General features: G+C 41.1%; 1 long non-coding RNA gene across 1 annotated transcript in view; it reads right to left on the bottom strand.

Moving 5' to 3' along the window:
• Window positions 1-2,597: 2,597 nt before the first annotated feature.
• LOC107205943 overlaps window positions 2,598-26,572 on the bottom strand; it is a 41,989-nt gene continuing 18,014 nt past the window's right edge. Inside the window, exons 2-3 of the long non-coding RNA XR_001522205.3 lie at window positions 5,012-5,187; window positions 2,598-3,081 (exon numbers count right to left, since the gene is read on the bottom strand). This is a non-coding gene — a long non-coding RNA (uncharacterized LOC107205943). The remainder of the gene's footprint in view (window positions 3,082-5,011; window positions 5,188-26,572) is intronic.

Genomic DNA, 26,572 nt, shown 5'->3' with positions numbered 1-26,572 from the left:
AAGGTTTGTCAAGCAGTGGAAGAGACTGTCCAGGGGAGTGGTGAAATCACCTTCCCTAGGAGTCCTTAAAAGACATGTAGATCTGGGACTTGGGTACATGGCTTAGTAGTGGACCCAATGAGTTTTAAGGCAATTTCCAACAAAAACCATTATATGATTCTATGATTCTATAACGGGTGCCCCTTTTTCTTATGCGTATCAATTTCATTTTTTCCCTTTTTAAAATTTTATGTCCTTCATCCTGCTGTTCATTATAATTTTTTCTTTTCCTTGTCTGTTATGAATAACTTGTGCTACTTTGGCTACATCATGAAGTCTCATTGAAGGCAATTTACTCTCCCAGATATCAAAAGTTTTTAACAAAGTTGACTCAAAAATCTTGTCTACCAAATAATACACGTCATAGGTGATAATATACTGTGAGCCAGATTTCAAAACACATATCATATTTTCTTCAGGTCTGTTTAAATGCTAGTTCACATGAGAAATAATCACAAATACTTTACTAAACTGATGGCATATAATTGTTTCCTGATGTTACTTTGTAATTCAGTCAAGCGGAAAACTTCACCTTAATAAATTTGCTGCCATTCTCTTCCTCTCTATTGTAGAGTTTTGGGAATTTTGTTCAATATTGTGTGTATCAATATGCTCACTGTTGAGAAAGAAGTGTCTTGAAAGAGAACTGCACCCCACAAAATACACATTTCAGAGCCAAACCCCAAACAAATTATACTCCTAAGCCTCAGATCACTCAAAGAGAGACTCAATAAATTTTGGCTTCTCTACCATTGAATTTAAATAGATATTAAGACCTTAAGACACTAAGGTTTCTTTTAAATGCCTCCCTTCTGCATTATAATTTTTTGCTTTATGCATTTTCTGCTGTGACTTGTGAAGATTCCAATGTCCCAAAAGGATGGGTCTTTTAAGTGGATGGTAGAGGTGTCCAGTTTCCACAGGGAGAAGCAGTCTAGACTTGCCTCTTGACTACTGTTTAATGCAATCTCTGGGAAAAGGAAGACATAGGCTTAAACCTACCCTACTAAAACATTTTACAATCCAGGTTGCTCATTTCCCAATAATTTATTTTAAACCTGCTCCATGTTCTAAAGATAACAAAGATTTAGAGATACAAGGCCACTTCATTTGTGTTCTTTTGTGTTGACAATATTTTATTTAGAAAAATATATTCTTTCCTTTCTCAGGTATTTCCATTTTGCTAGGATAAATTATATTCAGAAATATTTTTTGATGTCCAAAATTATGTGTATACCCCTATCCATTTCTGAATTTAGCAATATTAAAAAAGAACAATAATGGAGGAATGTTTTGCTACAAACACCAGTTTTGGAATGAAAACATTTTCATCTATGAGGCTCCATTTGTTCTGCAGTTAGCAAATACTTCAATTGACACTGTTGTCAAACCAAGGACATAAAACTGAGAGTGTGATATGTTATCTGCTGCCAATTACGTAAGTTTGTGATGCATAAGTTATTGCAAAAAATGGGGTCATGACCCCTAAACCAACTCCTTTTGAAGTTGTAGTTCTTCATAAAACCTCCCGCATATTTGTATATTTTAGTTGGTTAACTCTTAACTGATTTTATGCAAGTGCTTATGAGAATGATTATATGACATTAAAGAAAAAGCAGACTCTTACGTCTACAGAAATACCAATTTGTTGATATGCTTATGGAGAGGTGAATCTGGCTAAAACAAGGATTTTAGTTCATAATCAAAGAACTTAATCCAAGTTCCTTATCAAAGAGATGCTTGAAAAGAAATATTTTTGACCATCAAATGTAAATATTAAAGTTATTGCAGTATATTATCTAGCAGAGAGGTAAGAAGATTAGGACTCAACCTCTCCAGTCCTTGTCTTACCTTTTATATGATCTTTTATGACAATGTTACACTAATAACTGAATTTTCCATATTGCTTTCAGTTATCTTTCTGTTTGACTAAATATGACTAAAACTCATATTCATCACTTGAAAACAATGTGCAAGTAATAGACTTAAAACTTCATTTGAAAAATACCAGCAAAGCTGGGAAGAGTGTCAGGTGAAGAAATCAATTGGAACTGGAACAACAAGGTCCTTTTTCATGTCTGGGGCAGAGGTTCCAGAAACTTTAAGACTCAAGATATTGTGATGCTAAAGATATGTAGCACCTGCATTCTAATGCAAAGTGTTTGTTAGAGGATCGTTTAGCTAAAGGTATTTTTTGGTTTTTTTCTTTTTTTTTCTTTTTTTTTTTTTAATTTCAGGGAGGAAGAAAGTATGACTTTAAAATATTAGCTCTTTTCAAAATGTGATGGAATTATGACCTTTCAGATGACCGGACAAAGCCTCTCCTAGAACAGCTAGCAGTCCTTCTTCCTCATTCAGGTCAAGGACTGAAAAACAGGTGATTCATACTCTACTAAACGACTTTACTGAGTGGTTTTCTTTTTTTCCCTTGCATTTTTGGGACCTCCCAGCTGCCTCTGCTGCTCTGCCACTTGCTAACTTCATACAAGCAGTTACCTGTTCACTGACCTGGGGAATGACCAATGCAATAGTTCAATGGGCAGCCTGAGTTCAAGCCCTTGTTCAATTAATGGTTATTTATTTATACAAAGTGAAACAGGTCCAACAGGAGAGACAGAATACGAGAATAGCTTGATATTTTGTGGCCAGAAAGCTGGCCTGGAATATGGGTTTCTGACATCTTGCAGAACAGAAACTTGAAATCTGGACTCCTGTGCCACCAGTCAGTGTCTTGATCACAGGATGATTATCTAGGTGGAGTCAAAGTTTTCTTGCTCTTTGATGTATTTCATCCTAGGCATGAGAATCTTCCCCAGATAAGAACTTCATAAGAACTGGTAAGTACCTGCAGAAAGTTTGGTCTCAGGAGAATATAATCTCTCAGTGAAAGAATGCATCGCTGTAAACTCCAACGGGGCCATGACTAGAGCTTTTACAACCATGTAGGTCCAGGGTGGTTTGTCCATTGTGATGGTCCATCAATGTCCTGAGTTTGAAGGGGAGGTCAACAAGCAGTGCTGGAGGGCATGAGTCTCAGGAAGCCTGCAGAATGCCAAAGCATATGTCTGCGTAAGTGTCAGACTTGTAAATCAGCTGTTGGTACAAAAGTTTAACAATGGGGAAATGGTCACATTCAAACATTCGTTTGGGGATTAGGCTTATGAGTCTGGCTGCCTTTAAACACTTCAGCTGACATTGATATGAAACCAGGGCATAAAACCAGAAGCCTGACTTGTGATCTGCTGCCAGTTGCCTTCAAATTACCACGTCTGATGAGAGCAAAAAGAGATGAAGTTAATGGAGAAATGGGACAGGTCATCTGGACTCTGATAATTAATGTTCCCTAGAAAATAAAAGTTTTGAAACTTTCCTGGAAATGAAGTTTTATGATCTGCTACAACAGCCCACAGGGGAAATGCTGCAACCTACACATATTGACAATTGTGGTATTACCAGACAATTAATTTTTATGAGTAATTTCCAGAGCAACCCTCAACCATGCAGTCACGCATATAGTGCAACAGTGTGCCATGGAATTGAGACTCAGCTAAAGGCCAAAGATTATACAGATTTATTAATATTTGCAAAAAAGTTACCAATAGCAAGGAGCAAATTGAGCAACAGAATGGGAAAGAAGGAATGGACTTGACAATAAAATAAGTTTTGTAAGGATATGATCCAGAGCATGGTGAACTCAACAGAAAGATTTCCATTTATTTTTTTTAAGGTCTTGGATAGATCTCAAGAGAAATGAGACACTCTGTATTATACCTTTCCCCCTACTTTCTCCATCTGAATGGAAAATACATTCTCGTTCACAACTGGCATAGCCTTTAGTGACCAAGAATTACAAGCAAAATGTTGATCACATTTGAGATGTAGAGCCAAGAATCCCTACCTAAGCAGTCCCAGAAGTGGCTCTCCCATGGCTAAGCAACTGGCAAATTCTCTCTAACAGTACCTTCATATTTCTATTAGACTCAGAAGAGTCTTACCCTGTACTTAATGTTGCAAACCCATTCTACTTTCTCATTTAAAATACAGAGAATAATGGAGTAACTGGATTTATAATTTAATTTCTCTTAAATCCTTCTCCATACACACCTTAATTGCAAAGGCAACATTTAATTGTCCTCCATTTATGTCTAGTTTAACTAGTAATAGCTGTTACTTTTAAACAGCTATTAAATACTTCAGTAGTTTTTAAACCATGCCAAGGAATACTGGCAATAAAAGAACAATGAACAGAGATGTCTGGAGATGAAGTTGTAGAACTGAATTTGTTTATATATCATTCAGAAGGAAATAATAGTTCTGTCAAAGTCCCTGTTAAAGGCTGTTAAACAGAATGATATACTTTGCACTAAGTGAGTCTACATGGCTCATGGCTTGTGGCCCCAAGTGATAGATCTCCAAGATAAGCTTGGTTATCTATTTTCAAAATTTTTCCTTCAGTGGGAACAAAAGGCTGCTGCCTAATACAAGTAAGATTTGAGAAACTCATCCTGCTGTGATAGCAACTCTTATTTCATCCTACACACTGAAGAACATAATTTATCTTAACACTAGGCATTGAGCAAAGCTAGCTGTGGGGAAGTAGTACTAATAGGGTTTCCTTTTACTGCTGAACTCAATTGAAATCTGCAGTCAAGCCAAGCCTGGTTTAAATACTCTGCTGGTTATTTTCTTTAACATGGTGTGAAAGACCAAGGCTGCTTTATTGCAATGGAAGGATAAGTTACCAGCAAGACATGCTGAGTTGAGGAGCTGGTGACAACACGCAGAAAGAGAAATTGGCATTACTTCCCATCACTTTGGAGATACAAGAATAAGTTTCCTTACAGAGAAAACCAAAACATTTTCAGTTGAGAATGCTCAACAGAGAGTGCTACTGTTTGGTGGATTGCAGCCTTCTCAGTGTCCAGCAGATCAGGAGTAAACACTTCCAGGTCTGTAAGAACAAGCCCCTCACCTTGCCCAAGATTGGAGTGCCTGCTTCTCATCTTCTCATCTTCTCATCAATCTGGATTCCAGATGTATCAGAAAGCCCAAATTCCATGGTCTGAGGATTTACTCATTCCCTTCACAGCCATTGTAGGTGCTGGCTTTCCCTCTGTGGAATCACTCTGTGTTGCTTCCTCCAGGATCCTGTAAGGTAGCATCAGTGGAAAGAGCTGTCCTTCACTTGGCCTTGACACACACACAAACCCCTTAACAACAGGCATTGCCATCTCCTTTGGCAAGCTGATCTGACCCAGGGGGCACAGCACCAGCAGTGCCTAAAGCTTTACAAGAGAACAGAAAATATGCAGTAGAATTGGATTAAAAGAACAGAAATGAAAAAGACCTGCAGTTTTCCACTGTTACAGCACTGGACAAAGAACAGCACTTCCAGTTTAAAGTGTGTCAAATGATGGGGCACAGATAGCGTATTTGGAGTTATCAATTTAGCTTTTGCCCCAGACCTTCCTGAGGACACTGGGAATTCCTCTGTGTTTGATAAGGCACAATCGAGGCCCTTTCCTCAAGGACAGGTAAACACATAGCCATTAAAAGTCAGGTTGTAAAGGATAACTGAGCCTACACAAGGACTTGTTTTCTCAGGTTCATCTGCACTATCAGCTTGACCACACCTGTAAAGATCCCCTGGGGGTCATGTAGTTTGGCCTCTTTGCTTTGTCTTCTCTCAGGATTTTTTTGGTTTTTTATTTTTTTTTTGCAAGTTCCCTGTCCATAAAGAGGTGTGGCAGAATGATTCTTGAAAACTTGGCTCTGTTCACTCTATCAGTGTCACAGCAGATCTAGTTTTTCACCAGGATGCCCCAGTGCTTTGGCTTGAGGAATGAGGGGGACACAGACTTCATTTATAAAAACGATATTAAAATCTGGTTTGTTGCCACAAATAACATCAAGATAGAAAGTCCTGATTCAGGAATTGGGATTCAAAGGTCAATATGAGTTTGTTGGGCAGAAACAATTATTTAATCCATGTTGTGGAGCAACAAACCCACTAATATCTTGGTTTTATCTGGAAAGGGATGATAATGACAGAGATGATATAGGTCTATGTCTATGACAAAATTAGCAGATTTTTCTGTGGACCCCATCCAAATACTACTGAAGCCTCCAGAAAACCCCCCCACAAAACCACACAAAAACAAAGGGTGCTTTTCTGTGCTTGCATACCAGAGGAGATGTGTATCAGTTTTGCTTTTAAACACAAATCTTAGGATGCATCCAGACCCATCCAGCACACGATTACGCAGCTGATGTGTACATTTCTCCTTTTTCCACTCTCATCAAAAGGTTCATCAAAGCTGTGGAGATGTTTGATATTCCTGGTGAGATGAGGTCAGTGCCCCTCTCTTGGAGCTGATTCATATGAAGTGGAGGCTGAAAGGGGACAGAGGGCATGGGAGAGAATAGGTACTATTTTTAGCACAGAGACATTTATCAGTAGCTGTGGCATCTCTGGAAATCAGCAAAGAGAAGTCTCTGCTGGGGACATGATTCATGAAATAATACACAGAAGACATGTGGAGACCTGCAAATAGCAGACTCCCCTACGGTCATGCCATTGACACCTGTTTGCATTTGGATTCTATCATTGTGTGCCAGTATTTCAGACTTATTATTTTTTTCCCTTAGTCTTTTAGGGGTTAGCACAGATGGTGACTTCTCTTGTGTGTTTTGCCCTTTACACTTGTTTCTAGTGACCACCTGACTGCCTACATTGTAGTTCTGTTCTTTTCAGAGCGCTATTGATTATATACAGCACTTTGTGGGAATCTGGTATAAAGGGATGGCTTTATAAACCATCATGGGCTCTGGGTATCTATTTTTATCAACCTAAGCAATTGTTGCTTTGAAAAAGAGACCCCTACTTCCCAGGCTGTGTGTTGCTGACCTCGGTTAGTCCGAACTCCTTTGACCTCAGTGCAGCTTAAGCGATGTGACAGCCGAGTCAGCCCCTTTAATTCCAGTCTTTGTGAGGCTCATGTGATAATCATGCACTTGCTCTGTCAGAGGAACCGGCAAAGAGCGATTCTGTCTGTACTTGCTCCCTGCAGCAGACCTCTTTCTTACCTTCTCTCTTCCACCAGATTCCTTTCATTTTGTTGGTTCTATTCAGGAACAAAGAGGACTTTGTTGAATTGTCTTTGTGGTTTATTTTCCTGAACCTTGCAAGATAGCAGACTTTTGCCACTGTTTTATCCAATCCTTTATCACATGCACAATACCTGGATGCTAATGGAAGCTAAAGTATGTTAGCCTAACTATCTCCCTTTCTTTTTTCAGGTTGGAAGCCAAGGCTGACTTCTGGATGCCAAGTTAGGAATAATGGCTGGAGTAAAAACTCAGGGAGGGGTCTGTCTATACAGCTGCAATAAAGGATTCAGTCAGAGGAGCTGTAGTCATCAGTAGATTTAATCTTGTTTTTCATGTTCTCTGGTCTTACTAGGCCCCCCATGTCTTTGTAGAAATCTATTTCTTTACAGGTGTAGAGGTGTACACATCTTCATCAAATGGTCTTTGGGCACATGTTCAAAAAGAGATAAAAAGGCATTGGCTGGCCACTACAGCTGTTAATATTTCACAGCTTTTATCTAAGCCTGTGAAAATGTTTTGACATGTTAAACTGCTGTGGTCTGCACAGATGCAGAAAGGCAGTTCAAAAGAGTGAGATGAAGGACTCTAGTTTATAGATTTTACCATAAAAGTCTTCTTCAAATCTCAGGACAAGTCAGTAGTGTGGTGAAGACTAAAAAGAACAGCTGACTCTAATCTTCTGCCCTAACCACTGTCCCAGCTGCTTTTCTCATGACCTGCCACTCTACCTAGATCCAACACACAGCTCTTAACGTGTTTTCTTTATTTAATGCATCAAAATGTGTTTTTTAAAATCATGGAAAATGTAGCCATTACTCAAGGCTGTCCTTGAGTGATAACTTTGTCTGTTTTGTCTACTGCCAGAAGGACACAGTGTTGTCCTGGGTTCTCTGGACAAGGTAATAACTGAGAGTTGCTTCATCAAACTTTTTCCCATGAGGGGAGAGATCTATAATCTTTGTTTTCAGTGGAACAGACTAACATCTCTAAAAGGCACCAAAATACAGTGCTTCTGGACTCTGTATAAAAAAGGTCAGGCGGTGTTTAATCCTGAGAGTGACCTCATGGACCTTGAGAGAATTTCATCAAGGATGTAGTTAGTTTGTATTTTGCAATAATCTGAAGGAAATAAGCTTGACATTTCAGAGATAAAACTCACAAGCAGCACCATTCCAGTCACCCAATGTACTTTGTAAATGGGATTTCTGTGCTGTTTATTTCTAAAATATTCTCATGTTCAAAATCTGAAACTTTCAGCCCTTACTTGAGCAAAAATTGCAGAAACCAGTATGAATAGTGCCAATATGAATAAAGCAAAGTGAAATAAAAGCTGGAGGATCTGGTGCTGTGTTATTTGTCTCATGCTGCAAAACTTCAGCAAATTTGTCTCCAGTGAGCAAAGTGAGCAGTTTTGACAGCTTTTATTATATTGAATTACAGTGACAAATAGGGGCATTGGTTTGCAGAACATTTGAAAGCGTGATAAAAACAGTCCTAATGAGAAAGATTTTCTTTTTATTTGACAGAACACCACTGTCTTTCCTCATACTCACAATTGCACACACAGACACACACACAAAACAAACAAAAAACCTGGTTATTTGAGGCAAAATTCCTGAAATATTATTCTCTAAATCTTTAAGCTTTCACTTATTACTTTTTATTCAGAGGTATTTTATGATTATATTGTCCACAGAAATTGTAGCAGTGATAAAATAAAATAAAATTGTTAGTTCAAATACAGAGTACCACAGTGTTTTCTTATGAATTTAACTATGAATTTAAAACCAAACATGGTTTTCAACATTAAAAATCTTATTGTCCAGAGGAAAAATGGTGCTTGCAGGAAAATAATTGCTCCTATAGCCCTCATGAAATTATAGTCTCTAGGTTGTTTGACTCCAGTTTTCCCCACTACGATGCTTTTTGAACTTTGAAGCCTACAGTGAGCAACTTGTACTACAGAAGAAAATAATTTAACATCCACGTGCACACAACAGTTGTAGCAAGCTCACTGGAGAGAAATCTGTTTGGAAAGCAGCTAGTATTATGGGTGCTGCTAAAAATAGCAATAATAGCAAGATAATTTTGCTTATCCACCAGTAACACTTGCAAATGAAGGCATTTTGCTGCAGCTGTTAGGATTCAATGACTTCTAAAAAGGTGTTTAGTTCAAGATGCTGGAATTTTACATGAATGTGGATTTCACTGAAAACTGTTTAGTGCTGCTGTCTGTTGTGTTTATAAACGTGCATCCCTCTCCATCTTCTTTAAACATAAAGAGTTGCTGTTGCCTGTGCAGATTCATTTTGTTATGCTGGTCCCAGACCAAATAATCCAGCACCTCTTTTATTTTTGATGTGGCAGTAAAATGGAAACAGGAGGTTATTGCTCTTCAGACAAGGGCTCACACATTTGAGCCCTCCCAGCAGGTACCTCTGTGTGTGCATGCCCTTCACACATGCATGTCCCTGCCAGCATATGTGCTTATCTTGCTGGGTTTCTAATTTTCTGAGGAATTTTCAGGAGACTTAGCTGAGCTGTGTCTCTGCTGGCTATTTCCTTACTCCTTCCTTACTTTTCACTTGCCTGTTCCTCTCTGTGCTCCCTGCATGCCTGCCTCAAACACTGCAGCCTGCTGAGATCAAGCCTGCCCCGGGCAGGGACACTTCTCCTGGTGCCTCCTGCCAGCGTTGCCTGCTCTCTGCACGTCCATCAGTCCGGGAACTTGCTCTGTGTGTGCTGATGCTGATGCTGGTGCAGTGGGGTGCAGTACCAGCTGAGATGAAGCCGCCAATAAAGCCACAGGAGCACAATGCATATGGAAATGAAGCAAGATATGACAAACCTGCCGCTAGGGCAGCCTCAGCTCACCCAAACCGTGCTGAGCAGAGGAACAGCTGAAGGAATTTTTCATGTGTTGTCACATCCTCAAAGCTTGTTTTTCAGAGCATAGAAATGCCTTTTGTTGTCTCTGAAGCCACCTCCTGTACATTTATGACTTGTAAATCAGTCTTACTTGGATTCAGCAGAATTAGGGATAGGGAAATCCTATTAGGTCTTATTATCATTTGAACTACCAGAGCAGTATTGTTCTATATGTTAATTTGCCAAGCACCAAGTTCCTGCTTAAATAACTCAGTGTAAACACCATGTGATTATTGTCTGTGCCTCTTAATACATAAAAATGTGTTTGAAAAAGATTGTTAATATTTCCATTAGAGTTTCAAACACCTTCCTGTCTCTTTTTAAAGATTTAGCCATTCCCCCTCATCAAGAATGTTATGTTAATTTTGATGGGGCAGTGGAGAGAGGGTGAAACTACAGTGACAATTTAAGCTGTATGTTCTTTAGTTAAGTTGCTTTTGGTCTCCCTGTTGAATGAACTGATTTCCTTAAAACAAAATGCAAAAGGAGCATTGTCTCCTGAAAGGTCTTCAGAAGCACAGTGAGGAAAGAAATACCTTGTTTGGCTCCTTGCACCCAGGGCAGATTATTCCCAGTGGCTGCTCAAAGTGATGTGCAAGACAGTACATGCTCTCCCATGTGCTTGGGACAGGCAGGAGAGGTGGGAATAAGCTACTATCACAGGCAGAGAGGGAGTTTATTTGACTGAGATGATTTTAGTCCAATGCATCTACTCCCTGTCCAGCAGTCTTGTCTCTCAGCTCACACTCTTGCAGCCCCAGCTTACTGCGAGACACCTTCCCCTCTGTCCCTCTGCCAGCATTTCCATCCAGTCACACCCTGGCAGCCTTCTTACTCCATGGCCAGGGTTTCTGCAGAGCTGTGTGCTCTGGCATGGCATGGAGCACCTCTGTGGTTAGCACTGCTGCAGTCCCAGAGCAATGAGGTGGCACCTTCCCTCTGTGGAAGGGTTGCTGCCCTGGCCATGCTGAAACCTTCACCAATGACAGACCTAAAGCAAACAGGTATGTGCCCAAAAGTAAGGAGACTTCTCACCAGGATTTTTTGCCTGATTTTTTTTACTGAGGCCAGTAAAGATACAGGCCTGATGCAAGGAGACATTCAGGTGGAGACCTCTTAATACCAGGTGAGAAAGAAGATGCAGCCCTGGAAGTGTGTTCCTAGAAGGAAGCCTGACAGCTCTCTCTGACACTGTGGTGATATTGCCATGTTGTTACCAGTGTAACAAGCTGCCCAATGAAAAAGGACCTGATGGTCCTGGCTGACAACAGCTGAACATGAGCCAGCGTGTGCTCAGGTGGCCAAGAAGGCTATGGGCACCCTGGCTTGTACCTGGAATAGTGTGGCCAGCAGGACCAGGGCAGTGATCATCCCCCTGTACTTGGCACTGGTGAGGCCATACCTTGTGTTCTGTGTCCAGTTCTGGTCCCTCACTTCAGGAAGGACATTGAGGGGCTGGAAGGACACTGATGTCCAGGGAAGGGCAATGGAGCTGATTAAAGGTGTGGAACACAAGTCTGATGAAGAACAGCTGAGGGATGTGGGGGTGTTTAGTCTGAAGAAATGGAGGCTTGGGGAGACCTTATTGCTCTGTACAACTAACTGCCTGAAAGGAGATTGTGGTGAGATAGGGGTTAGTCTCTTCTTCTTATGAAAGCAATAGGATGAAAGGAAGTGGCCTTAAGTTACACCAGGGGAGGTTTAGAAAGTTTATTAGGAAGCATTTGTTCAACAAAAATGTTGTCAGACATTGGGAGGGGGTGCCCAGGGCTGTGGTTGAGTCACCACACCTTGAGGTATTTAGAAGACATGTAGCTGTAGCACTTAGGGACATGGTTTAATGGTGGTCTTGGCAGTGCTGCATTAGTAGTGGGATTTGATGACCTAAAAGTTCCTTTCCAACCTAAGCATATCTATGATTGTATGATTTGGGTGCTGTAGCTGGTGAACATCAGCATCAAGCTGGAGAGACACCCACATCCTGTTGTGATTTGGACCTCTCTGTAGGGTGGTGGGTCATCAGGTCTCTTTATAGTGACAGTGAAAAAAAGAGAGGGAGAACATGGAGACACACTTCAAAGGAGATGAGTAGGCAGAAAAGAAATGAGGGAGCAATAGCCATGGCTTAGAAATCTGGAGACATATGAGTATATTTGGTAGCCTTAGGGCTACCTCTCTGGTCTGGACAGAGACTGAAGCTCCTGGTGGCTGGAAGAGAAGTGGAAAGAAACCTCTGTACATGCTGTGTGACTGGCAGTGGAGCTGGAAAGGGACACTGTCTCTGAAGGGCATGTGAGAAGGGAAGACAGAGGAGCGAAAGACAGATACTGCCAGGATGATTTCTTGGTGACCTGGCTTATGGGTGGCTTACTGGTGGCCTGGAATGGGTTATGCAAGAGGCTGCAATGACCTGTCCAGCCTGTCGCCCCAGATTTGTCATGTTGAGGTCAAGTAGCTGATCACATGCTCTGCTGGGAGCTTGCAGGCAGCCAGACCCATACTTGTATTGATACAGTGCCTGGATCTCTGTAGAAGGCTGTCAGTAGAGTTTGCCCAGGTGCTGAAAAGTGTTCTGTTGCCAATATCTGAGGGAAGATGAAAACCTTAGCTCCCATGGCACAGAACAGTGTTTCAAATAGCTGCTCTTTTGCAGGTGTCTGGTGTAGTTATTTCTGCATCTTCTGTTTAGGACTTAGAAGGGGAAGAGAGGAAATCTCTTTGCTGAGGTATTTCTGGAGGATACTAAGGAGTTTTATTAGTTTGTTTGGGTATCTGGAGAGTGCACATAGGGTAACAACCTGTACCAGCCTTCTGTATTTTCAGTGGACACATTGCATGAACAGACTAACTAGTAATCTCACAGACATCTATCACAATTGCACACATGACCAGTAATATTGGTGAGAACTCAGAATGGCAAAACTCTCTAAGGAAGCTGCAGATGATTTCTCCTTCACTACAGGTTTCTAGAAGGGGAACTGCAGGAAGTCCTGAAGTTGGACAGATGAATACAGAAATGTTGCCTCCATCAAGGGTAATCCTACACGCACAACACAAATTCTTCCAGGGAGAATAGACACCTCCTGTGAGCATGAAGAGAGGATAACACTGAATCCCATGCCTGCCATCAGTCTGGGATAGCTGCCCTTACCTTTGGCATCAGTCTTATCTATGCCTTGGAGGTCCACCTGAACAAGTCTGTCCACCTGACACAATGGACTTTTTTTAAGAAGGCAGATCTTGTGGGAAATAGTACCAAGGGCTGTGTGGATGAGTTTGTTCAGTAGAGGTGAAGCAAAGGGGAGCAGTGGTGATGTGGCTGCTGCCTGCATGTTGGACAATGGATACCAGAAAGCTTGGAGCACAGCTCACCTTTGATGTCCTTGCTGTGCCGTGGAGCCCAAGGAATGAGTGTGCTGCGTGGGTCAAACTGGAGCTGGGCATGAGGTGGTTCAGAGGCTGGGGCTCACTCTGGTTGCTGCTTGGTGGAAGTAACCCTGGGCAGTGGGACATGGGCTCTCTGCATTACTGACACTGAGAGAGAAATATCTGTCCTGTTACATTAACAGGGAATGGATTTGGACTTCCTAAGTCTCTGTTAGATTCTACTGCAACTCCAGCACTTGAATCTGTTTCTCTTATTGTACATTATTCTCCTCTGGGGAATCCCTCTTTCTCTGTATAAGAAACACAAAGAATAAGCCATAACAGACTTTATTAAGTTATCCAAGAGATGTTGTGCAGGACAGTGTCCCTGGAAGTCATCCCCTTGCTCTGAGGAAAGATCTCAACTAGATGGTCCCTGAGAGAAATTCCTGTAACTCCTCCCTGCCACCTCCAGTGATGCAGCATCAACTACACACTGAGGTTTCAAAGCTTCACTCCCCTTCCACCTTGCACTTCATTTATTTTTGCTCTCCTGACCTCAGTGTATCTTTGCTGCAAGTCAAGATTAAAATTTCTTGTCCAACTCTTGCTGCATATGGCAATGCTTTCCTTTGGTAACAGCCTTTCCTTCATACTGGACAACTCTTTGGAGGCCTCTTTCCCTCTATCAAGGCCTCTCTTTTCCATAGCACTTAATCTTCCTGCTGTGCTCCACTGGCCTCTCTCTCTGGCTCCCCTGCACTGCTCTTCTGGTGCGAGCCTTGTGTCCCTGTGACCTTGTTAGCAATTTAGGTCTAATATTTGATGCTGAGCACAAACCTACGATTGAGGCAACTTGCTCCAAAGACCAGGATCCTGGCAGAGTTCTAGCATGTGGTGCTCCTAAAGAATAATAACTCCATGAGGATTTGGTGACCCCTCTGTAAGACCTGCGGAAGAGAGTGCTGGCCAAGGCCTGGGGAGTTCTGTGGCATGTTGGCCCTCCCTGCTCCATCTGCTTTCTATTGTGCTTGAAAAGGAAATGAACTGAGCTAAATGATTTCAAAGTGACATTCTCCACACTGCACTCTAATTTCATAATTGCCATCTCCATGCAGTTCCCAGTACTAAAATGTTTAAATTAACAGCCTTCGAAAAGAGCCAAAGCTTCGAAAGGCCATGCACCACCTCTGCTGGAGTAGTAAAATGATGGCAGAATAATTTCCACATGCAGTGGATGGGTGTTTGGTTATTTGGGGGTTGAGCATAGTTACTTCCTTTGCCAGGAATTTCTCTAAGTCAGGAATCAAAATTACTTTTTTTCTCTGTGAACTCTATTTAAATGCTATATTGACTGATGTACCAGCCATGATTTGGTCTACTGTTGATCTCAAACTTTCCGGTGCAAACTTTTTAACAGACAAAAGAATCTTTTTATTTTTTAACATGGAATACTCTGCATGACCATATGGACAGAGGGATGAGATAAATTTTTACTCTCTGCCCTTTGATCTGATTAACTTCTCATGTGCAGTTCTGTAAATGACGCTGTAGCAATGATAGCACTGGCTTGGTTTAGTCTGACATTCATTAACAGCATCTTCAGTATGATGTAACATCTGGGACAAGAAAGATAATGTTCAGCCAGCTGACAGTGGGCTGCTACCAAAGATGTGTTGGTTACTGGTGCTTTGTACACCGTGGCTCAGAGACACTTCAGCATGCAAAGCTGCAGGACTAATTGTGATTTTTCCTAACCCATTAGTTGCATTCTTTCTCTAATGTTATCTCCATTTGCTCCATGTACACCTCATATTTTCTCTTCTCTTGTGTTTTTGGTGTGATTTTTTATTTTTTGAAATCTTCCTCTGAATCAGTTCTGCATTTTTAGCTTAATATATCTACCACCATGATTGACTTTGCTGTGTAGTATTGAGTCCACTTCTGGAATTCATCAAGTTATTGTAAAGACTCTTGTATATATTCCATTAAGTGAATGTGTATCTTGCCATACCTTTAAACAACTTTTCTGTTGATTTTGACAGAGAGAATTCAACTTTTTCCTTAAAGTAAAAAACAACCAGAATAAAAATAGCAAGCAATCTTTTCAGCAATGAGCAGTCAGAATTTATGTTCTCATTGGGCACAGCTCTGAAGATGTGATGATTCCATTCAGCTGAGCATCAACAAGATCAAAAGACTTTGTTGAAATGTAACTGTCACTTTGATCAGAGCTGTACTGGAAACTTAATGAAATGAGTGGCTTCTTTTGGCGGTTACTTCTTTTGACTATTTCTAGTTGTGGTTTTGATACTATGGGAAAATAACCTGACCCTGTTAAGTCCAGACACCGTGGCTGGATTTTGGGTGAGAGATTAGATCAGGCTTTCGTTTCTTCTCCAGTAAATACAGTTGTCTTGAATTTTGCATTGAATTCTGGACTCATCCAGCTGATTTCTTAAATTAGACATTTTTTTTTTCTTTTTGCCCTGATCACAGGTTATTTCATTGATTTCAGGTTTTCCAGCATTCTCAATAATTCTGAAATGGATGCTGTTTCCTATTCTGAAGAGGAGAAACGATTAGATGGCCAATGTCATAGACTGGGACCTGAAAATTTTGGATAAAATTATGTGGCAAAGTCTGTCCGTCTTTTGTGTGAGGGTTCAATGACTTGAAATTAGGTTGTGTTGCACTTTCTTTGGGCTTGACTTTACGAAATCACTGTGGAGGCAGGAGAAGACTGTAGTAGAATGGAATTGGTTTGGGAGGTTGGAGTCAGGAATGAACAATGCAGGTCTCTCTATAGGAAGATTTTTGACTGATCCTTCCTTAGCATTCTCTCACTCAGATGATGACAGAGTTTATCTTTGAAGTTATTTACCCCCAGCTAAGTATAAATGGCTGGGGACAAATCAACCTGTTTTTTCAGCTTAGTTCTGAAATTATCTATAAAATTCTTGGTTTGGTGTATTCAGCATTCTTTTTTGGACTATGATAATAGTTTCTCTGGAAAAGCCAATTTTTTCTTGTTTTGCAATTGGGTTTTAACTCCTTTGAATACCTCTAAAAGTCTCAAATTTGAAGTTGGGACATTAATTTCCTCAAGTCTAATTTTACCTTGTTGTATAATCCTTAGAGCCCTACCACCTTACACAAAACCAGATGGTGATTTCGACTTTTAAAAAATGATGAACAACCAGTGAGTGCCTGCAGATGAGGTACTCCAAAGGCTCTTCTCTCTTTTCCTAACAATCCTCTACAAGCAGCAGCTGTACTCATGTTCAGAGGTTCAAGTGACTAGATTTGGGACAAATGAACATCCTGAATTTTGATGCTCAGCTTTGAACTTTATGGTGTTTAAAATATTTATCGCATGTGAGACTTAAAACTACAGTTTCCCAACACTAGTTTTGTTGCTCCTGACATGGGGACCACCTTCAGAGCTGGTGGTACAAATATTATACACTTGTCCTCGCTCTTAGAAGACATGGTATTACCACTTGTTTTCAATTTCTGCTTTTTACATCAGAAGTCAGCTGGCAATTTTGCTGGTATTGACTCTCTGGTGATACAGATAAGACATCTGCCTTGTCCAGAGCTTGAACTGTCCTCGGGTTCCCTGCAGAGCAAGCTTTGTGTGGGAATAAACATCCATGTATTTTTTTTCCCTCAAAGTGACACTTTTCAACCAGGGTTGGTACCAGGTTTCTCAGAAAAACGAAGCGGATGGCTAAAGATTACCTTTTGGCCTGAGGGCTATGGCCTTTTGAAAGAATCTTGTTCAAAAAAACAAACAGGAAAAGCCTAAACAGGGAGAGTAGTTTTGAGCTGTCTTCAGTAGAAGGAGTACTTGGTAGCAGAATGGCGTGACACCTTGTATCCCTCACAATGAATATATCTGACTTCTAATTTCCTGAACTCTGGAGAGGAGTCAAATGTCTGAAGAGTTTCTTTGCTCACGGGTCCAAAACTTCTGCATTCAGAGAGCTGGGCAGACAGCTTGTCTCCGCTTTCTTTGGGAGTGCATTGCCAGATCTTGCCTGGCTGCTTCTGACATCCAGTATTTCCCTCTGCAGGGCCGGCTGCTGCCTCCTCCTGTTGTCTCCCAGCTGCCTGTGAAGCCCAGCAGCCAGTTTGGACCCTGCCATTCACAGGTCACATTCACTAGCCTGTGTCTTGTGTGTGCCATAATCCCAGCATTTGCTAAACAGAATAGAATATGGATGTTCCTGTATTTCTGCTGGGCAGACGTGCTCCCCACAGTCCTGATGAGGCAGAGACTGCCTGGCCTCCACTATCACAGCCATGGGGATAAGCCATGAAATTTCCTCCTGATTCCTAGGTTACTTTATGACCTGAAGCTTGAAAGTGTAAAGCTTTCCAAAGCACTTGGCTTTATCAAATGCTTGTAATTCTGTGTATTTTTATTACCCGTGTGAAGGTTTCCACCAATGTAACTTCATGGATTTCTAGCAGAACAGTCTTGATTTCTAGCCATGTAAGAAGAGGATCATATTCCAGGACTTTTCAACCTGGGACAATTATATTTTCAATTGGAAGAAGCAGCATTTTGTCTATAGACATTTTCAAACCGAAATTAATCTGCTATTTGTGCTCCACCAATTAATTTCATTGATATTTCGATTTCTTGGCCTGCTTTTAGATGGAAATGAAAGCTGAAATAATAAGATTTCCTCTAGATTGGAAATTCTGCCTTTTGATTGGGTCTTATGCAGCATGGGATTCTTTTATTGCCTAATTTAACACACATCCACACACACACACACACACGTATGTGTATATATATAGATATATATATATATATATATATATACATCTCTCTTTAATGAGCACCTTAGGACCTTAAATAAAAGTTTATTACAATTGAGTGTTACTTGTAACAGCATTTGGCAATTTATCAACAAACAGAGAAATGTCCAATTTTAATCCTATAGGAATTCTATAGTAACTTCATGGATAAGCTTCATATTGATCAACTCAAATATATCCTGTAAGGAATGCAATAAATACTTGAGAATGGAACACTTGTGTATTCACAAACTAAACACAGCTTGCAGTGAAGAAAGCAAGAGAAGTAAAACCATGATACCAAGGTCAGTCTCATGTCCCTGACATTTTTCTGTGTGGGAATTTGGCACAAGCAGATCTACTATAGCAAAATCAGAGTGTTTTGAGCATGCTGAACATCCCTTTTAAGCTCCCCCAGGCAGCTGTTTAACACTCCCCTCTTGTTGCTGCATTCCTCCTCTTTATCTCTGGTGTTTGGAGCTGTTGCTCTGCTGACCTTCATCTTTCCAAATCAACTTCTCTGCCTTGCAGACCTTTTTCCCCTCTTTTTTAAACAAAGGTTGATCTACGTATCTTTAAGTATTTAGTTCAAAACATTTGTTTCACATTTTACTTTCCCTACTTCCTTCTCTTTCCACCTCTATCCCCAGGCTTTTCAGGACTGTGGCACTTGCTTTTAGGAGAAGTTCTTGAAGGGAGACAGGAAAAGCAAGGGGGCACCTTCATGGTTAGGAAAACACAGGGGAAAGTAATTTCACTTTGTCTCTCTCCCTCCAGCTAATACCGGGAGCTTTTTGTTGAGACTGGTTGCATGATAGCTTAAGGGCTCCTCTTCCCTGGGGGTCAGTGGGGACAATGGGTGTTGAGCACCTCTGAAAATCCTTCTTCTTAGGAAGCCCTGCCTAGAAAGGCTGGGCTAGGTCAGGCTTAGCTCCACATGGCTACAGGTCGACTCTGATTTGGGCCTGGTCTCACCTGACATATGCCAACCCAATGGCTCAGCTAGTCTTTGGCTATTTTTGTCTTTTCTTTAGGGAGACAGCTTGACTGCTTAACGCAGCACTTAATTCTCAGGTCATGATCTGCATGTCTTCAGGTCATAGGGGAATTTTGGCTTGCCAAGTGTTAAACCTTCTGTGTTTATCAGCATTAAACCTTAATGTGGTTACTGCTCACTGCTCACCGTGTTTTGTTTCAGTCTTGTGAAGACTATGACATTTAGCTTAAGGGCACTGCAGACAGCAACTCAAGCTTTGTTCAAGACATGGCAGATAAAAAATTTTCATGCTACTAACATATGATGGGGATGTGGGACATTTTACACTGTGTAAATACAAAACTAGCATGTTACAAGGATGAGGTATTTGATATTTTCTTCCCAAGGAAAATATTTACTTATTTTTATAATATTGATTTGTACATCATTAAAAACCACCTATTTTGTTAGCTTTTGTGTGAATTAGGGGATGGAATCTTAAATTTATTTTAAAAATAAAAACCACATCATGCAATCATTTCTACACAATGTAGGAGTGCTGACCTCTTTAGTCACTTCCAAAGAACATTTCTGGTTGGCTTTTCCAGCCGCTGCAGACCTAGCAGCCTGCAGGTGAATGACATGTGGGGAGGACTCACTCTCTTCAGTCTTCTCACCTTCTTATTTCTCTGATAGCTTTGGATCAGCACAAAATTCTTTTCCCACTGAGCATCTGCTGACCTCAGTGATCTGCTGAAGGCAATCAGCCTCTGCTGACCTCAGTGATTTCCCTAAGAGCTGTAGTGTACAGGGAGGCTCTCCTGTCCTTAAGACCCGTATGTTAAGGGTCTGTCCCAAACCTCACTGAGTCCATGGCAAGCCTTTAACCAATCCAGATAGTCTTTAAACTGAGTCTTACTGTGGAATTTGTTAGTGGAATACAATGGGGATTTTGTGTCTTGGCATATTTAAGCAGGAATGCTTTACTGCTTCTGGACAAAGAGGGTAAAGTATTTGTATGGGATGGGATGGGATCAGTTCCTGATGTGGGTCTAGGGATGTGTAAAAGGCCATGAACAACTCCTTTGAAAGCACTGAGGATTGTTTAAAAGCCATTTTTAATCCAGCTACAAAAATGTGTGCAAATCTTATTTCAAGGTAAGTGGAAAAAAAGCAGATGCTGAGATATCAAATTTAATCTCTATCCAGAACTCTGTAGTAAACAAAGAAAGAAGAAAATACCTAAATACCAAAGAACCATGCAAATATACAAGGTCTTTTAAGTTCTTGTTTGCCTGGACTCCAAGCAATGCCTGGTTGTACACTATACATTTGCAGGTGGTATTTCTGTTTGATATCATTCAGACCTCCAAAGCTGTCTTTTCTCCAGGTGGAAATGTGTGGAGGTGTTACTTTACTTAGCTATATGAGAGGGTCTTACACAAGTGCTTGGATGAGGTCTAGCTATAAAAAGCAGTGATTATTTTGACTTGTATGTACTCCTTAAGGGAAAAGACCTATACAACAAGGGACTTTGCTCTTTTCCATATTATGGAGGAATTGCTGGCATGTTACAATGTGTTATTATTGAAAGCCAAATTCTGACCTCATTTGTAAATGTACAGATTTTATAGAATATGAGAGGCTCGGATGTGTGTAAATGAGATCAGGGGTTTACTTCATTTTACAGAAATTTAAAGTGAAATACAACCATAGAAAAACAGAGGTGAAAGGGTGCTCAAAAGTACCTCAATCATCTGTGTGTAACAAGGTAGGACCAATTACACCTGAGTCATTCCTGTCAGCTGTTTATTTAACTTGTACCAGAAGAATACACAGTACAGGAAAATCAAGGTGATCTATTCCAATGCCCAGATGATATATATATTCCACTGATTTGGTGGGTGGCTTTTTCTTAAGTCAAATCTGAATCTTCCCTACTGCAATCTTAGCCCTATTCTTTTTTTCCTATCTACCACGCAGTATCACACTCCTGATTTTTATATTGCTAGGAATATTTTCCTGTGTTGTCTATCTAGAGGTGTTCACAGACATGTTTTCCAACAGAACAATTGTAATTTAATTAAGGTGCTATGAGGCAACAAGAATAGAAACTATTACGTCTACTAACAACAGTCATATCTCTGCTTATCAGCGTAATAGCAAACCAATTTAATTAAATGCATTGGCTCAGTCAAGAGAGTTTGCAGTCTGAATTTGCCATTCCTGTTAATGGAGCCAAATCTGTTTATTTTTAGGGATTCCAGAAATTCATGTAACCATTTTCCAAGAATGGCTGTTGTCAGCAGACTGATAGTAGTGTTGAATCATTTGTGCTGGTTGTAACAATGATTTCTATTCCTGAAGAGGTATCCACTGAAAGGCAGGAGTATGTGCAGTTACAGACTGTGATGGGCATGTATGATGTTGATGATGTGAAGAGGACAGAAGGCCCTTTAAAAGAAAACCAGCCAGACCACAGAGAGAAGGGGATTCAAGGTAGGGCACCATGGACTTGGCAAAGGAGATGAATATTTTGTCCTTGTGAAGAAAGCTTTCTAAAAATGCCTCACTGTTGGCTCTGCTCCATTGACATTAGTGAAGCTGGAAGACATAGTAATAGTCTAAAAGATCAAAAGCATGAGTGGGAATTCTCTGCTGGGCCATACTGGTGGAGCTGGAGAAAGTCTCAAAACAGTGGAAAATCCTTAGTGATCATCCCTACTATAGAAAGGACCCCATGGAGCTTCCAGGAGTTAAATCTCCAGGAAATAAAAAGACGGTGAGAGAGTGTGAGAGATGCAGTGCAGACCATTCCTAATAGGAGTAAAACTGAACATAGCTCAAAATACAATATACGGAATATAATTGAAGAAGATGTTTTTTGAATGAACAATAACCTTTAAATTCTTTAGTGTGTGTTCTCTGAGCTGTAGAATGTTCTGATTGTTAAGGCAATTAGCTTTTAAAAATAGTTATTTTTTTAGCTTTTAATTACATGCTGCGTTTTGCCTTTGTTATTAGATGGGGTCAGTAAGGTTACTGAAGTAATTATTGCGCTCTGCTTGGCACTGGTTAAAGCATAACTGGAGTAACTGCATTCAATTCTGTATGAAAAAATCTGGACAAATTGAAGAATTTAGAGTGGAAGAAAGATGGTAAGAAGTCTGGCATTCAGATCTAAGAGGAGAGGTTAAGATAACTTGGCACCTTTAGCCTAAAGGCAAAAGTAGAGTGTGGGGAACATAATAAGGGGAGACATAAAGGAATGTTATAAAGAGGACAAGGATCAATTATTCTCATTAGTCAACAGAGATGGGACAAATAATAATTGGCTGAAGCAGAAGGGAAGTTTTAGGTTAAATATTAGACAAAACTGTAGAAGAACTGTTCGGCAGTTGGACAAGCTGCCAAGAGCCGTTGGACAATCACTGGCGTTGGAGTTATTCAAGGCCAGACACCCATCTGCAGGAACAGTTATAGAATAATTAGATCAATCCTGCCACAGACAGAAGGGTAGGCAAGGGGTCCTTCTGGCCTCAGTGACCAAGATTTTGTTATGGATCTACTTTTTCAGGATTCATGCCCACCCACTATTTTGTAAACTATGGTGTCTGCTTCAGCCTCCACTAAAATCAAGAAGGAGAGCAACAATTTAAAGCTGCTCTTCATAGGGTCAGAAAACATGTGAGACATAAAATTATCCCCTGATCTGTGGCCATGCATTTCTTTTTATGGCTTCTTAGAATGAGACTTCCTCTCCTCTGGGCGTCTCTGCTTTGTCCCTTTGAACATTTGAGCTCTGGGAGCATAAAGTAGTAACCAAAACAGAGTAAAATGGCTTTGGGCTTATTCATTGCTATTCACTACTTTATGGCAGCTTTCAGAAGTTGAATTGTAAATAATGTCTGTGTTTTATTGACAATATGCTCCTCATCTTCCCTACGACTTATATGGAAGAAACCAATCATGCCAAGTGCAGACTCTGTGGTATCAGCAGATCTCTTCCCATGGATCTGTTGAGATGCTGAAAACAAAGCAAACCAGGAGTAACTCTACAAAAATTTGCTGTGCTATAAAATGTTTGCCAGCTGGACTGGACCCAAAGATTGGCCTGGACAGGTTCTTCTTCCAACTACATAGCGAATGAATGTCAAGGCATGGCTCCAAATACTGGTCACTGTGTTTGCTAGCAGAGCAGATCATTTTTAGAGGTACATCACACTGTTTTCAGCACATCCGAGATTGGAATCTGGCTGCATGATGGACAAAAAAAAGAGATGGCTTATGTTTGCTCTGAGAGGCACTGCAGAGATGATACAAAGGGCAGTGAGCTAATTTGTATTGCAAAGAGTGGTCTTAAAATGGTAATTACATATGCAATTATAAACCATGAGCCCAGCTTGTTTATTTTTCCCCTCTAGTGCTAATGAAAAACAAAATAGTCTTAGTGTTTTGTGAGATCCTGGTGCAATGCAAGCAATCATTTGGCTGGCTAACTGGGAGGCAGAGACACGGTATGACACTGGTTGTGTTAAAAAAAAAAAGGAAAGAAGAAAGAAAAAATAATGAATAAAAGAGAGCCAGTGACAAAGATTTTAAATCCCCCGAATAATGGAAAAGTCATACAAAATCCTTGTACTTGCTAAGCCTCATAACACTGAGCAACCCCTGGTGTCTGGAATGCCTTGGCTGGCTGTGCTCTGTCCGCTTTGAGCTGGTAACGTTATCTCAGAGATACAGGGATATGTCTGCAGTGGAGATAACCTCTCTGCTGAGTCAGGACACCAGAAAATGGTCACAGAGCAGGAGATGCCATTGCAATGTGATGCACCACCCAATGTGTAGAGTGAACAACCCCATGACTGGAAGCATGGGATGTCTTCACTAAGCTCTATTGGCTTTATTTTATTTCACATTCCCATTTCTGTGACACAAAGCAAAAGGTGCTGAGGTGCTTTGAGGGGGGCTGCATAGGAGGGCTCCGTGGTAACTTGGGAACCCTGGGAAATCAAAGCCCCCCTGGGGAACCAGCAACATGTGTTTGTGATGGCTAGTTACTTCCAGCCAAGAGGTGGGAAGGGCTGATGGTCCTGCAATTTGCTCCCCATCACGGCCCTTGTACTCCCAGGGGCTCTGTGAGGAATCATGGAAGTCCCAGCTCCTGGCTTCACTCTCCCTCAGTCTGAGGATGCTCAGATTATCTTCTGCAGAGTGTGTAAAGAGACAGGGAAGTTGCTTTACATAAGGCCTGGTTTTCTACCCTAGTAGTGTTGAAGGAGACCATTTCATAGCATTAAATGTATTTGTCTGCATTTCTTTTCTAAAAGCAGATTGTACACTTGATGAAAAACTAATATTTAAGCAGACAGTGGCCTTTGAATTCAGTTATCCTTGGAAAATAATATATATATATATATACATGTCTAACAGATCATACATCTAACAGGGGAGGAAAGAACCTTTTCTTCTGTAACGCCTATTAATGAGTCTACGTGCAAAACTTCATCAAATGGTTTTTGGAACTATAAACCCTTCCTTTCTTGGCTTAGTTCTTCAGGCTTTGCTAACCCACTTTTTTTTGATGCTGTCTCATCCTGGACTAATTCACATGTGAGTGTGAGGGGGAAGAGTACCTTCATCACCCCTTCAGTGCTGAACTGAAGTGGTCTGGAGGGCCAAGGGATGAGGCATTTCTACCTACTAAAGTGGCTGATATCTTAGCGTGGAAGGCAGTGCTGTCCTAACATCACTGGGATTAATTACTCAGAGCTGCTTGATGTGGCCATTCCCTTTTGTGCTTGTGGGTCTACTTGCCCGCTAGAACCCCTTTGTAACCTCGGGCACCCTTGAGACCCAGCCTCCTCGCTTTTAATTCTCTGGGGACCTTGTGACATAACAGCACTAAGCCTCTGCCTGCTCTGGCTTTTTCTGTGAAGGGGGTGTTTTAAACAAGATTTCTGCTGCAAAGTTGAAAGACTAGAGGAAGAAAATCTGACATGACTTAGGGGTAGCACAAACGAGTCATAGGAAACTCACTCTAGAGATATCTCCAGAGACTAGTCAAGACAAAAGTTACAGCACAAGCATTTGGAAGGGGGCCACTGCAAACAATTTGTCCTCATTCCAGTTGAGCAACTGTAAGCAGGGACATTTTCAACACAGGCCATTTAGGGACAGAAGGAAAGATTGGATGGCACTAAAAGAAACTACACAAATACGTGGTGATAGGATGACTCGGCCACCCGCCACACATACTCTGCTGCTTCGTTTTTCTTTCTCCTGTCATCCCGACATCTGAAAAGGTTCCACCCCAGCACAGCAGCACAGCACAGCGGAGACTGGAATAAATTAACTCCAGGTGACAAAACCACCTTCCTCATCTGGCCTCTGCTTGCAAGGAAGGAGGACAGAGGTCATATGTGTGTCAGGAGCTGAGGACAAAGGGGTGAAAAAGGAGCTGAGGACAACAGGGTAAAAAAGGATTTTGCTTGTGTAAGTGAGCAATATAACAAACATAGGGAGTAAAGATGCTTTGCTCTGTATTTTTCCCCTGAGTTTTTGGGTTTAAGGGACTGCAGTCATCCTGTTTTTTGAGGAAATACTTGAATACCGTTATTTCAATTTCTTTAATCCTTCTCTTCCCCCCTCATTTACAAGCTGTTCCTGCTCTACTATTTTCCTCAGCATGCCAAGGGACCATACCTTTCTGTGGAAAGTTTCTGCTACCCTCTCTGATTTTGTATTCATGCTGCATAAATAAGAACAAGACCTCCCTCCAGCACCTTGGCATGATGTGGAGAGTTGGGTGGGAGGATTGTGCGTGATAGAAATATTATGTAAGCAAGGTTTGAATGTCTGTAGCCCTAGCTCTAGACAGCAGTTTTCCACAGATATGTTAAAACTGCTTCTTTTTTCTTTTTTTTCCCCCTTCTGAGCATCACATGACAATACGGTTTCATTCAGTGAAGAGCTGGCATTCAGGGGCTGGATGGCTTAACTGGCCCAGATGGGGTGCCTTTCATCTGTAGGTCATTGCTTTGAATTCTGCCCACATTTTTGGCTACTAGGAGTTCTTCTCTTCTGATGACAGTGCAGCAGCATATGCAAAATTGCTAGGAAGTCTCTGATCCTAGACACCATGTCTAGATCATAAAAGCTACCATAACAATGAGTCTAAATGGCACCCCTCTTGGCAGCTGAGGCAGGGGCCAAGCAATAAAAGGACTACGGAGAATAGGCTACTGTCTAACATCTATAAGCTAAGAGTGAGGAACACTAGTGAGGGAGTGTGAGAAAGTATGCACAGCCCATGAAGGCCCTTTTGGGTGAAGAAAGAGG

Source organism: Parus major, chromosome 5, assembly GCF_001522545.3.
Source record: "Parus major isolate Abel chromosome 5, Parus_major1.1, whole genome shotgun sequence".
Classification (NCBI taxonomy): domain Eukaryota; kingdom Metazoa; phylum Chordata; class Aves; order Passeriformes; family Paridae; genus Parus; species Parus major.
Note: the sequence above shows the minus strand (reverse complement) of the source record. Positions and strands in the feature narration are given on the sequence as shown.